We start from the raw sequence: 14,450 nt of genomic DNA, 5'->3' as shown, positions 1-14,450 counted from the left end.
CAGTAATTATTTTTGTGATGATTCCTGCTATAATGATTAATCAGCGGTTGAAAATTTTGACAGTAAGAAAAATAGCAGTTTCTTATTATTTTATAAAATCAGTTTCATTATCGACAGTAAAATTAAAAGAATTTGAAACATGAACAGCTGCTAGTATGAGTTTCTTAGAAGTAGATACCTTAGGGGTTGCGAAGCAACTCAAATCGCTTGATACGGGCAAGTCTTCAGGTCCAGATTGTATACCGATTAGGTTCCTTTCAGATTACGCTGATACAATAGCTCCCTACTTAGCAATCATATACAACCGCTCGCTCACCGATAGATCTGTACCTACAGATTGGAAAATTGCGCAGGTCGCACCAGTGTTTAATAAGGGTAGTAGGAATAATCCATCGAACTACAGACCTATATCATTGACGTCGGTTTGCAGTACGGTTTTGGAGCATATACTGTATTCAAACATTATGAATCACCTCGAAGGGAAAGATCTATTGATACGTAATCAGCATGGTTTCAGAAAACATCGTTCTTGTGCAACGCAGCTAGCTCTTTATTCGTACGAAGTAATGGCAGCTGTCGACAGGGGATCTCAAGTTGATTCCGTATTTCTAGATTTCCGGAAAGCTTTTGACACCGTTCCTCACAAGCGACTTCTAATCAAGCTGCGGACCTATGGGGTATCGTCTCAGTTGTGCGACTGGATTCGTGATTTTCTGTCAGGTAGGTCAAAGTTCGTAGTAATAGACGGCAAATCATCGAGTAAAATTGAAGTGATATCAGGTGTTCCCCAGGGAAGCGTCCTGGGACCTCTGCTGTTCCAGATTTATACAGGGTGTTACAAAGAGGTACGGCCAAACTTTCAGGAAACATTCCTCACACACAAATAGAGAACAGACGTTATGTGGACATGTGTCCGGAAACGCTTAGTTTCCATGTTAGAGCTCATTTTAGTTTCGTCACTATGTACTGTACTTCCTCGATTCACCGCCAGTTGGCCCAATTGAAGGAAGGTAATGTTGACTTCGCTGCTTGTGTTGACATGCAACTCATTGCTCTACAGCACTAGCATTAAGCACATCAGTACGTAGCATCAACAAGTTAGTGTTCATCACGAACGTGGTTTTGAAGTCAGTGCAATGTTTACAAATGCGAAGTTGGCAGATGCCCATTTGATGTATGGATTAGCATAGCCGTGGCGTGGTACGTTTGTATCGAGACAGATTTCCAGAACGAAGGTGTCCCGACACGAAGACGTTCGAAGCAATTGATCGGCGTCTTAGGGAGCACGGAACATTCCAGCCCATGACTCGCGACTGAGGAAGACCTAGAACGACGAGGACACCTGCAATGGACGAGGCAATTCTTCGTGCAGTTAACGATAACCCTAATGTCAGCGTCAGAGAAGTTGCTGCTGTACAAGGTAACGTTGACCACGTCACTGTATGGAGAGTGCTACGGGAGAACCAGTTGTTTCCGTGCTATGTACAGCGTGTGCAGGCACTATCAGCAGCTGATTGGCCTCCACGGGTACACTTGTGCGAATGGTTCATCCAACAATGTGTCAATCCTCATTTCAGTGCAAATGTTCTCTTTACGGATTACGCTTCATTCCAACGTGATAAAATTGTAAATTTCCACAATCAACATGTGTGGGCTGACGAGAATCCGCACGCAATTGTGCAATCACGTCATCAATACAGATTTTCTGTGAACGTTTGGGCAGGCATTGTTGGTGATGTCTTGGTTGGGCCCCATGTTCTTCCACCTACGCTCAATGGAGGACGTTATCATGATTTCATACGGGATACTCTACCTGTGCTGCTAGAACATGTGCCGTTACAAGTACGACACAACATGTGGTTCGTGCACGATGGAGCTCCTGCACATTTCACTCGAAGTGTTCGTACGCTTCTCAACAACAAATTCGGTGACCGATGGATTGGTAGAGGCGGACCAATTCCATGGCCATCACGCTCTCCTGACCTCAACCCTCTTGACTTTCATTTATGGGGGCATTTGAAAGCTCTTGTCTACGGAACCCCGGTACCAAATGTAGAGACTCTTCGTGTTCGTATTGTGGACGGCTGTGATACAATACGCCATTCTCCAGGGCTGCATCAGCGCATCAGGGATTCCATGCGACGGAGGGTGGATGCATGTATCCTCGCTAACGGAGGACAGTTTGAACATTTCCTGTAACAAAGTGTTTAAAGTCACGCTGGTACGTTCTGTTGCTGTGTGTTTCCATTCCATAATTAATGTGATTTGAAGAGAAGTAATAAAATGAGCTCTAACATGGAAAGTAAGCGTTTCTCCGGACACATGTCCACGTAACATATTTTCTTTCTTTGTGTGTGAGGAATGTTTCCTGAAAGTTTGGCCGTACCTTTTTGTAACACCCTGTATAAATGACCTGTGTGACAATCTGAGCAGTTCTTTTAGGTTGTTCGCAGATGATGCTGCAATTTACCGTCTAGTAAGGTCATCCGAAGACCAGTATCAGTTGCAAAGCGATTTAGAAAAGATTGCTGTATGGTGTGGCAGGTGGCAGTTGACGCTAAATAACGAAAATTGTGAGGTGATCCACATGAGTTCAAAAAGAAATCCCTTGGAATTCGATTACTCGATAAATAGTACAATTCTCAAAGCTGTCAATTCAACTAATTACCTGGGTGTAAAAATTACGAACTACTTCTGTTGGAAACAGATAATATTGTGGGGCAGGCGAACCAAAGGTTGCGTTTCATTGGCAGGACACTTAGAAGATGCAACAAGTCCACTAAAGAGGCAGCTTACACTACACTCGTTCGTCCTCTGTTAGAATATTGCTGCGCGGTGTGGGATCCTTACCAGGTGGGATTGACGGAGGACATCGAAAGGGTGCAAAAAAGGGCAGCTCGTTTTGATGAAACGCGAGTTGGGATGGAAGTCATTAAAGCAAAGAGGTTTTTCGGTGCGGCGAGATCTATTTACTTAATTTCAGTCACCAGCTTTCCCTTCCGAATGCGAAAATATTTTGTTGAGCCCAACCTACATAGGTAGGAATGATCATCAAAATAAAATAAGAGAAATCAGAGCTCGAACAGAAAGGTTTAGATGTTCGTTTTTCCCGCGCGCTGTTCGAGAGTGGAATGGTAGGGAGATAGTATGATTGTGGTTCGATGAACCCTCTGCCAAGCACTTAAATGTGAATTGCAGAGTAATCATGTAGATGTAGATGTAGATGTATAAATGAAGATTTTGTTTTCAGGAAAGCTGAAACATAACAGTATTATGTTTACTGTAAATTTGCTTTTAGATCTTTTAAGTTGACATTTGTGATAACTCATTTTGGTGGTACAAGATCAGTGTTACGAAATGGATCGACATGAATAATAAAAAATATATTTTAAGAAAAACAGTTATTTGGTTGCCAAGAATGTTCAAGGATATCTTCAGATGAGAAATATATGACTTAAGTGAGAGAATTAACCCAATTCTGGCTACAATTTATACGTTATCGAACGTTTCAGTTAACATGTGAAAGTTCCGAGGAGGTAAGGTTCAGCGCAAGCCCTCTAAATCAGCTGCCACTGAACCCTTCTCCTCCTGTCCGTATGTAATGGAGTACGAAGATAACAGGATTATAGTTAATGCTGCGAATTCCTGTTCTGCTATTTTAAAGGAGGCAGTAGTGATTAGAACGCAGTATAATTTTATCAGCGGGGACAGACACTTTACCGTAAGTAGAGCTTAGGATCCGGCTCAAGTTACATCTACACTCCTGGAAATGGAAAAAAGAACACATTGACACCGGTGTGTCAGACCCACCATACTTGCTCCGGACACTGCGAGAGGGCTGTACAAGCAATGATCACACGCACGGCACAGCGGACACACCAGGAACCGCGGTGTTGGCCGTCGAATGGCGCTAGCTGCGCAGCATTTGTGCACCGCCGCCGTCAGTGTCAGCCAGTTTGCCGTGGCATACGGAGCTCCATCGCAGTCTTTAACACTGGTAGCATGCCGCGACAGCGTGGACGTGAACCGTATGTGCAGTTGACGGACTTTGAGCGAGGGCGTATAGTGGGCATGCGGGAGGCCGGGTGGACGTACCGCCGAATTGCTCAACACGTGGGGCGTGAGGTCTCCACAGTACATCGATGTTGTCGCCAGTGGTCGGCGGAAGGTTCACGTGCCCGTCGACCTGGGACCGGACCGCAGCGACGCACGGATGCACGCCAAGACCGTAGGATCCTACGCAGTGCCGTAGGGGACCGCACCGCCACTTCCCAGCAAATTAGGGACACTGTTGCTCCTGGGGTATCGGCGAGGACCATTCGCGACCGTCTCCATGAAGCTGGGCTATGGTCCCGCACACCGTTAGGCCGTCTTCCGCTCACGCCCCAACATCGTGCAGCCCGCCTCCAGTGGTGTCGCGACAGGCGTGAATGGAGGGACGAATGGAGACGTGTCGTCTTCAGCGATGAGAGTCGCTTCTGCCTTGGTGCCAGTGATGGTCGTATGCGTGTTTGGCGCCATGCAGGTGAGCGCCACAATCAGGACTGCATACGACCGAGGCACACAGGGCCAACACCCGGCATCATGGTGTGGGGAGCGATCTCCTACACTGGCCGTACACCACTGGTGATCGTCGAGGGGACACTGAATAGTGCACGGTACATCCAAACCGTCATCGAACCTATCGTTCTACCATTCCTAGACCGGCAAGGGAACTTGCTGTTCCAACAGGACAATGCACGTCCACATGTATCCCGTGCCACCCAACGTGCTCTAGAAGGTGTAAGTCAACTACCCTGGCCAGCAAGATCTCCGGATCTGTCCCCCATTGAGCATGTTTGGGACTGGATGAAGCGTCGTCTCACGCGGTCTGCACGTCCAGCACGAACGCTGGTCCAACTGAGGCGCCAGGTGGAAATGGCATGGCAAGCCGTTCCACAGGACTACATCCAGCATCTCTACGATCGTCTCCATGGGAGAATAGCAGCCTGCATTGCTGCGAAAGGTGGATATACACTGTACTAGTGCCGACATTGTGCATGCTCTGTTGCCTGTGTCTATGTGCCTGTGGTTCTGTCAGTGTGATCATGTGATGTATCTGACCCCAGGAATGTGTCAATAAAGTTTCCCCTTCCTGGGACAATGAATTCACGGTGTTCTTATTTCAATTTCCAGGAGTGTATATCTACTTTTACATCTCAGTCAGTCCACTCTCGAACAGCGACCTTGTAAAACGAATACATAAATCTTTCAGTGCTGCCTCTAATTTCTCTTATTTCATTACGACGATCAACTAAATAGTTTTGCTTTCAGACGAGAAAGTTGGTGACTGAAATTTCGTAAAAAGATCTCGCCGCAAGGGAAAACACCTTTGTTTTAATGACTGCCACCCCATATTCCGTACTGAAGGACACTCTCCCACCTATTTCAAGATAATACAGAACGAGCTGCCTTTTTTGAAATTTTTCGAAAATCTTCGTCAATCTACCTGGGAAGGCTCCCATATTGCGCAGCACTACTTTACAAGACGAAGGACAAAAGTAGTGCAGGTACACTACTGGCCTATAAAATTGGTACACCACGAAGATGACGAGCTACAGGCGCCAAATTTAACCGACAGGAAGAAGATGCTGTGACATGCAAGTGATTAGCTTTTCAGAGCATTCACACAAGTTTGGCGCCGGTGGCGACACCTACAACGTGCTGACATGAGGAAAGTTCCCAACCGATTTCTCATACACAAACAACAGTAGACCGGCGTTGCCTGGTGAAACGTTGTTGTGAAGCCTCGCGTAAGGAGGAGAAATGCGTACCATAACGTTTCCGACTTTGATGAAGGTCGGATTGTAGCCTATCGCGATTGCGGTTTATCGTATCGCGACATTGCTGCTCGCGTTGATCGAGATCCAATGACTGTTATCAGAATATGGAATCGTTGGGTTCAGGAGGGTAATACGGAACGCCGTTCTGGATCCCAACGGCCTCGTATCACTAGCAGTCGAGATGACAGGCATCTTACCCGCATGGCTGTAACGGATCGTGCAGCCACGTCTCGATCCCTGAGTCAACAGATGGGGACGTTTGCAAGACAACAACCATTCGCACGAACAGTTCGACGACGTTTGCAGCAGCACGGACTATCAGCTCGGAGATCATGGTTGCGGTTACCCCGCTGCATCACAGGAGTGCCTGTGATGGTGTACTCAACGACGAACCTGGGTGCACGAATGGCAAAACGTCATTCTTTCGGATGAATCCAGGTTCTGTTTACACCATCATGATGGCCGCATCCGTGTTTGTCGACATCTCGGTGAAAGCACATTGGAAGCGTGTGTTCGTCATCGCCATACTGGCGTATCAGCCGGCGTGATGGTATGGGGTGCCATTGGTTACACGTCTCGGTCATCTCTTGTTCGCACTGACGGCACGTTGAACAGTGGACGTTACATTTCAGATGTGTTACGACCCGTGGCTCTACCATTGACTCGATCCCAGCGAAACCCTACGTTTCAGCAGGACAACGCACGACCGCATGTTGCAATTCCTGTACGTGCCTTTCTGGATACAGAAACTGTTCGACTGCTGCCCTTGCCAGCACCTTCCCCACATCTCTCACCAATTGAAAACGTCTGGTCAATGGTGGCCGAGCAACTGGCTGGTCACAATACGCCAGTCACTATTCTTGATGAACTGTTGTATCCTGTTGAAGCTGCATGTGCAGCTGTACCTGTACACGCCATCCAAGCTCTGTTTGACTCAATGTCCAGGCGTATCAAGGCCGTTATTACGGCCAGAGGTGGTTGTTCTGGGTACTGATTTCTCAGGATCTATGCACCCAAATTGCGTGAAAATGTAATCACATGTCAGTTCTAGTATAATATATTTGTCCAATGAATACCCGTTTACCACCTGCATTTCTTCATGATGTAGCAATTTTAATGGCCCGTAGTGTAGTTTCTGTAGTAGATATGTGGTATGTTCTAAGTATTCTCCCAACAAATGTTTTGGATTAGCCTTCCCCACAATATTTTCTCTGCGATTGTTCCGGTGTAAGTTGTTTTGTCATTGTAATCGTTAGGTATTTAATTGAATTGACAGCCATTAGATTTGCGTGATTTATTGTGCAACTTAAATTTCATGTATTCCTTTTAGTACCCATGTGGATGACATCACAAATTTTGTATACAGTCACTTGCAACTACAGTCAGTTGCAACTTTTCGCACCATACAAATAAAACGTGTTCATCATTTTTTTCATTTGGAATCGACTATTTTTTGACTTCACAAGACAACAGATGACAGCATCATCTGAAAGACTCTAAGAGGTCTGGTCAGATTGTCTCCTAAATCGTTTATGTAAATCAGTAACAGTAGACGGCCTATAACACTTCCTTGGCAAACAGCAGATATTACTTGTTTTATTCGGTAACTTTCTCTCGTTTACTACGTACCGTAACCTTCCTGACGCGAATCCACTCTTACAACTGAAGTGCTACACCACAGGCTCATAATTTGATTAGAAGTCTCTGATGATGGACAGTGTCAGGTATGGAATCAATACGAGATCCCCTGTCGATAGCAGTAATTATTTAGGGCGAGTAAAGTGCTACTTGCGTTTCACAATAACGGTGTTTCCTGAATCCGGGCTATTACCTTTCAGGTAATTCTTAAAATTCGAACACACTATATGTTCCAAAACCCTACTGCAAATCGACGTTAGCGATATGAGTCTTTGATTCAACGGATTACTCCCTTTTTTTCTCGAGTGTGGCCCGTACAACTTCGCAGTCCTTAGATACAGATCTCTCGTCGAGCGTACTGATATTTATGGTTGCTATCTATGGAGGTTCTGTATCAGCATACTCTGAAAGGAACCTAGTTGATATAAAACCTCTAACGGAAGATACACCTTAATTAAGTTGCTTCGCTACACCGAAGATATCTACTTCTAAGTCAATCAAGTTGGTAGCTGTTCTTGATTCCAGGTCTGGAATACTAACTTCGTCTTCTAGGGTGAAGGAATTAGAGACAGCCGTAGTTAGTAACTGCGCTTGCGTGGCGCTATCTTCGTGAACATTATTATTGCTGTCTTACAGTGAAGATAGTGACGGCGTCTTGCCACAGGTGTCCTTTACATATGACAGAATCTCTCTGGCTTTTCTACCAAATTTCGAGTCAGCGGTTCGTTATGAAAACGATTACAAGCATCTGGCATTAAAATCCGTGCTAAATTTCTAGCGTTTATAAAACATCGCCAACCATGAAAATTTTGCGTGCTTTTCAATTTAGCATCTTTCTCGTTGCTTCTGCAGTGTTCCACTGGCGATCAGTTCTGTCTCTTAATAATTTATTTGCCTTGAACTAATCAATTTCCGACGGTATTATTTCTTTGAATGTAAGCCACATCTGATCTCCGCTTTCATAGTTGATTTGAGAGGCTCTAACGGTAGTTGTGTCTGCATGACAATGCTCCCTCCCTCTCCCTCTCCATTCCTCTCTCTCTCTCTCTCACTCTCTCCATCTCCCTCTATCTCACTCAGTCACTCACTCACTCACTCTGCTCATAGATAAAACCGTATTACAAGACTTTCTAGTGAAAAGTTACTTAAACGTTTCTGTACGTTTTGTCGTAGCCTTCATAGTTTGCTTGAATTTCTGTTGAATTTTATTGTTTAACAGCGACAGGAAACAATCACAAAGACAGTGCTCAGCGTGTACCGTCCACAGTTCGGTTGTAATCCAAGAAGCGAACAACGAAATCTGCGTTCGACATCTAACGAAGACCGCTAAGGAAATTGTCGAAATAACATGTGACTGTAAAATACAGTTCGGTTAAGTTTCAAAATGTGCTCTCTTCACTGGTCATAACTCCATCAAGTTTCAGTTCTTCAACCCTCTCCGTATTGTTATTGGCTCACGGTACTTGTGCACTATCCAGCACTTCAGCTCTCCAAGCCAGATGAGTCAGCCTTCGTTGCTGTGCCATTGCGCAGCTGTTTTCAAGGGAATTCTATTTTTAAACGTGGTTTCAGTGTTGTTAAGAGCCGTGGGTTCACTGGGAAGCTTACGTCACCAAGCCCCAGACACCAACACAGCCGGCGGAGCTCCAGAGCGAGCAAGTCACGATCTCATGTGAAACCTACCGCGCACCGATCAGGCAAAGGGACGCAGTCCTCACCTTTTTCCTCTTCCATTTCAAAGCCTATCTTCCTATGAAGTTATTTTGTTGTTCATTGACTATATATCCTTGGAGTCTGTCTTCCAGAAATTGTTTTCTCAGCCTGGAAGCCTCCATTCGTTCCTTACGTTGTCCTTAGAATGAAAGACATCTAATTGTTGTCTTATATCTGTATTGCAGATATAATCTCTGAAAATATGACCTGCGATACACTTCATAAATCTCATCTCTGCTGTTTGACTGTTTCATTTTCTTTCATTGCTGAGTGCTCAGCTTTCACCTTGCGGCATGAGAAAAGACGCAGCTAATATTTTGTAATATCATAGAATAGTGTTTTTTTTTTTGCTTTCTTAATAATTCAATTAACAGTCCCAAAGACGTTCTTTCTCTTAGGAAATTGTTATTCTACATCGCCTTCTTCAATGTAGAAAATAAGAGGGTTTGGGAGAACCAAGTAAAGCAAGGTAGTAACTCCCTTCCATTCGATCAGTTACAAAAACATTTTTCCAAGTCTTGAAATGTTTGCAAAGTGACATTGACAGGCAGCACATGAAGACACCACGCAGTACCGTTTCATCGGCTGCATGGTGTAAGGAGAATAATGTCCAGTCTCTCTCTCTCTCTCTCTCTCTCTCTCTCTTTGTATAGGGATTGGTATATTCACGCGATCGCGATTGTGAAACCGAGCGATGTGGCACAGTGCAAGAGAGGGCTAGAGTCTCGGAAGCAAACAGGCACGGCTTCGTGATTTAGGTTTCCCGGGCATTTCGCACTCATATTCAGGTGAATTCTGGGATGAAAATGAGCGTTTGGCGTCATTGGCCGGGAGGCCCCTTGCGGGGCAGGTCCGGCCGCCTTGGTGCAGCTCTTATTACATTCGACGCCACATTGGGCGACCTGCGCGCCGGATGGGGATGAAATGATGATGAAGACAACACAACACCCAGTCCCTGAGCGGAGAAAATCTCCGACCCAGCCGGGAATCGAACCCGGGCCCGTAGGTCGGCAATCCATCACGCTGACCACTCAGCTATCGGGGCGGCAATTCTGGTGTTACTGACCGTCAGCAAAGTCTCTAATGAAATAATCAACTTTTTCTAGGTAAAGGTACTTTCTCTGGAGATTGAAGATGGTTAGGTCCATCTCAGCACGGCCAGCAACAACTTCCCTGCTGAATAAGCTGACCTGATGAGAGTTAACAGCTGAGAGACATGCACATTGCCAGGGTCCAGAGGATTCTCTCTGAAGTGTATGTGTACCTCAACATATAAATGCTCATCCTGAAATAACTACGTGGCGACACCGAATGTGAAGCGTGATGCAGCCGCTGCTACCCATAAGTGTAAATGTTGCAGTACAAGGTTACAGGTCACAAACTGGCAAACTTCTCCAGGCAAAAATGTTTTAAGAAAGTGTAAAACTGCCTTCCAGCTGACTGTTAGGATGGGACAAACAGTGCTTCTGCACTACAGCCACTCAGTTGTATGTAACAGAGAAAGTAAGGCTAGTTAAATGCGACAACCCAAAACCTGTACAGTATCCACACTGTGTCCGACATGTCAGTTGCCGATCTTCGAAAGTAGTCTATGGAAGTAGCAGTTAGTCTGAGACACAACAGATTCCTTTTCTTGTCTTATTTTTACAAACAAAACACAAAAAAATTATGAGTTGAGGAAGAGACTAACAACTTCTGGCTTCCATATTTCAGAGGGATATATAATGGATTGGGATACTTGTGGAGTACCTATAACTCCTGGTATACAGTATTATGCTTGTACTAGCTAGTAATGCATTTTCAACTCTTTTGACACGATTCAGCAAACGGTTTACGGGCGCCACCAGAAGGACGACCCGTCTCGGAACAGTCTTGCAAGAAACCACAATGTATCAAGACATTTCAAAAGGCGTCATGTACAAACCTCCATAAGGAGCACCTGTGGCCTAGTGGTGCCAGCACGGTAGCTCAGCGTGTTCGGTCAGAGGGCCGCTCGCTCTCTGTAATAAAAAAACTGAGTTAGGTAATCAAAGATCAACTTGAACAGATGTCTTATGACGTCCGCCCAGACCAAAACGCAACAAACAATACCGGATAAAATGAGGGAAAAAAAGGGTTAGCGTCTTTGATTAGTAACATAAACGTTCTCTGTCCCAGGTTCTAAACCCGCCACAGCGTGGCCTAAATTTTGGTTATCAGCACTGGCAGCCGAAGACTTCCGGCATATGAAGTCACCATCATTATGGTTCAAATGGCTGTGAGCACTATGGGACTTAACATCTGAGGTCATCAGTCCCCTAGAACTTAGAACTACTTAAGCCTTACTCACCTAAGGACATCACACACATCCATGCCCGAGGCAGGATTCGAACCTGTGACCGTAGCAGTCGCGCGGTGCCGGACTGAAGCGCCTAGAACCGCTCGGCTACCAGCGGCCGGCACCCTCATGCCAACGGCCTTCTCAAAGAGGGCGGCGAAGCGGACAGAGCTTAAGGGCACTTTCTTGCCCATCGAGTGGAAAAATGTCCCTAAAGGCGGTAGAATCAGCAAAGATCAACGGTGTGAGTATGCAGAATGCAATGGAATGGAAACCACTGCATTAAAGACGCGTAACATGTATCCACATGACGTAACTGAAAAAGTTCCATGACGATCTCCCCATTGGCAAAAGATTCTGGTTTACTACCCCATTCGGATCTCTGGGAGGGAACTGCCAAAAGGTAGGTGACCGTGAGAATAAGATTGAATAACCAACGAAAGGAATCGTTCTAAGTGTAAGGACGTGGAATGTCAGAAGCCTGAACGTGGTAGAGAAGCTAGAAAATATGACAAGGAGAATGCAGAGGCTCAGTGTAGATACAGTAGGGGTCAATGAAGTGAAATGGGAAGAAGACAAGGTTTTCTGGTCAGAGGAGTGTAAAGTAATATCAACAGCAGCAGAAAATGGTGTTACGGTAGTAGGATTCCTTATCAGTAGGAAGGTAGGGTATAGAGTGTGTTACAGCGAAGAGTTCAATAATAGGCTTGTTCTTATGAGAATCGACAAGAAACCAACACCGACAATGATAGTTCAGGTATACTTGACGATGTGGCAAGCTGGAAATAAAGAGACATAGAAAGTATATGAAGATATTGAAAGGGAAATACAGTTCGTAAAGAGAGATGTAAATCGAACAGTCATGGCTGACTGGAATATAATTATAGGGGAAGGAGTAGAAGAAACGGTTACAGGAGAATAAGGGCTTTGGACAGGCAATGAGAAAAGACAAAGACAAATTGAGTTCTGTAATAAATTTTAGCTAGGGATAGCGAATACTCTGTTCAAGGATCACAAGAGGAGGAGCTATACATGGAAAAGGCCGGGTGATACAGGAAGATTTCAGTCAGATTACATCATGGTCAGACAGAGATTCCGAAATCATATATTGCATTGTAGGCGTACCCTGGAGCAGATATAGACTCAGATCGCAATGTAGTACTGATGAAGCGTAGGCTGAAGTTCAAGAGAATAGTCAGGAAGAATCAGTATCCAAAGAAGCGGGATATGGAAGTGCTAAGGAATGACGAGGTCAGCTTGAAGTTCTCTAAGGCTATAGGTACAGCAATGAGCAATAGCTCAGTAGGCATTATAGTTGAAGAGAAATGGACATCTCTAAAAAGGGTTATTACCGAAGTTGGAAAGAAACACATAGGTACAAAGAACGCAACCGCGAAGAAACAGTGGGTAACAAAAGAAATACTTCAGTTGATCGATGAAAGAAGGAAGTACAAACAAGTTCAGGGAAATTCAGGACTACAGAAATACAAGACGCTAAGGAATGAAATAAATAGGAAGTGAAAGAAGCTGAGGCAAAATGGCTGCTTGAGAAATTTGAGGAAATCGAAATAGATATGATTGTCGGAGGACTGATTCAGCGTACAGGAAAGTCAAAATAATCTTCGGTGAAATGAAAAGCGAGGGTGGTAACATTAAGAGTGCGACGGAGATTCCACTGCTAAATGCAGAGGAGAGAACGTATAGGCGGAAAGAGTACGCTGAAGGCCTCTATTAAAGGGAAAATTTGTCTAATGTGATAGAAGAAGAAACAAGAATCGATTTAGAAGAGATAGGGGATCCAGTATTAGAATCAGAATTTATAAGAGCTTTTGAAGACGTAAGACAAAATAAGGCAGAAGGGATAGGTAACATTCCATTAGAATCGTTGGGGAAGTGACAACTAAACATCTATTCACGTTGGTTTGTAGATGTATGAGTCTGGCGACATACTATCTCACTTTCAGAAAAATATCATACACACAATTCCGAAGAGTGCAAGAGTTTATAAGTGGGAGAATTATCGCACAATCAGCTTAACAGCTCATGTATTAGCCTACTGGCAAGAATAATATACGGAAGAGTGTAAAAGAAAATTTAGGATGTCAGATGACGATCAGTTTCACTTTAGGAAATGTAAAGGCACGAAAAAGGCAACTCTGACGCGGCTGATAATCGAAGCAAGACTAAAGAAAAATCAAGACACGTTCATAGGATTTGTCGGCCTACAAAAAGCATTCGGCAATACCGAATGGTACAAGATGTTCGCAATTCTGAGAAAAATAGAGGTAAGCAATAGGGAGGGCCGGCTAATACACAATATATACTATCATTTGCTTCTTAGATTTCAGTAAAGCGTTTGATACTGTCGACTTCGACATCTTACTAGCCAAACTTAGCGGCCTAAATTTCTCACCAAGTGCAGTGCAATGGTTTCGCTCATACATGACGTCTCGTCAGCAACGTGTCCTGTCTGGGAATATAAAATCACAATGGAGGCAGGTAGTGTCAGGCGTTCCCCAAGGCTCAGTATTAGGTCCTATACTCTTCTCTCTCTATGTCAATGACGTGTCATCGGTTCTGACCTATTGCAAATATCATATGTATGCAGATGACCTTCAGTTGTATCTAAATGCGAAACCAAGCAATCTCAAGAAAGCTATTGAAAATTTCAATACTGACCTCGATGCACTGTCAAAATGGGCACAGGACATAGGTCTAAAACTAAACCCATCTAAAACCCAAGCGGTACTTGTTGGTCACTCTAAGCTCATCAGCCCAAAACATCGGTAATACGTACCACCTCTTATCCTAAATGGAACAAATATTAACTTCTCTCCCTCAGCAAAGAGATTGGGAGTAATAATACATGAAAATCTAAATTGGACAGAGCAGGTAACTGCAGTGTGCAAAAAAGCATCAGCATCCCTTCATGTCCTACAAAAACATAAAAAACTCTTCCC

Source organism: Schistocerca nitens, chromosome 2 (assembly GCF_023898315.1).
Source record: "Schistocerca nitens isolate TAMUIC-IGC-003100 chromosome 2, iqSchNite1.1, whole genome shotgun sequence".
NCBI lineage: Eukaryota > Metazoa > Arthropoda > Insecta > Orthoptera > Acrididae > Schistocerca > Schistocerca nitens.
The sequence above is the reverse complement of the archived record's forward strand: the minus strand, read 5'-3'. Positions refer to the sequence as shown.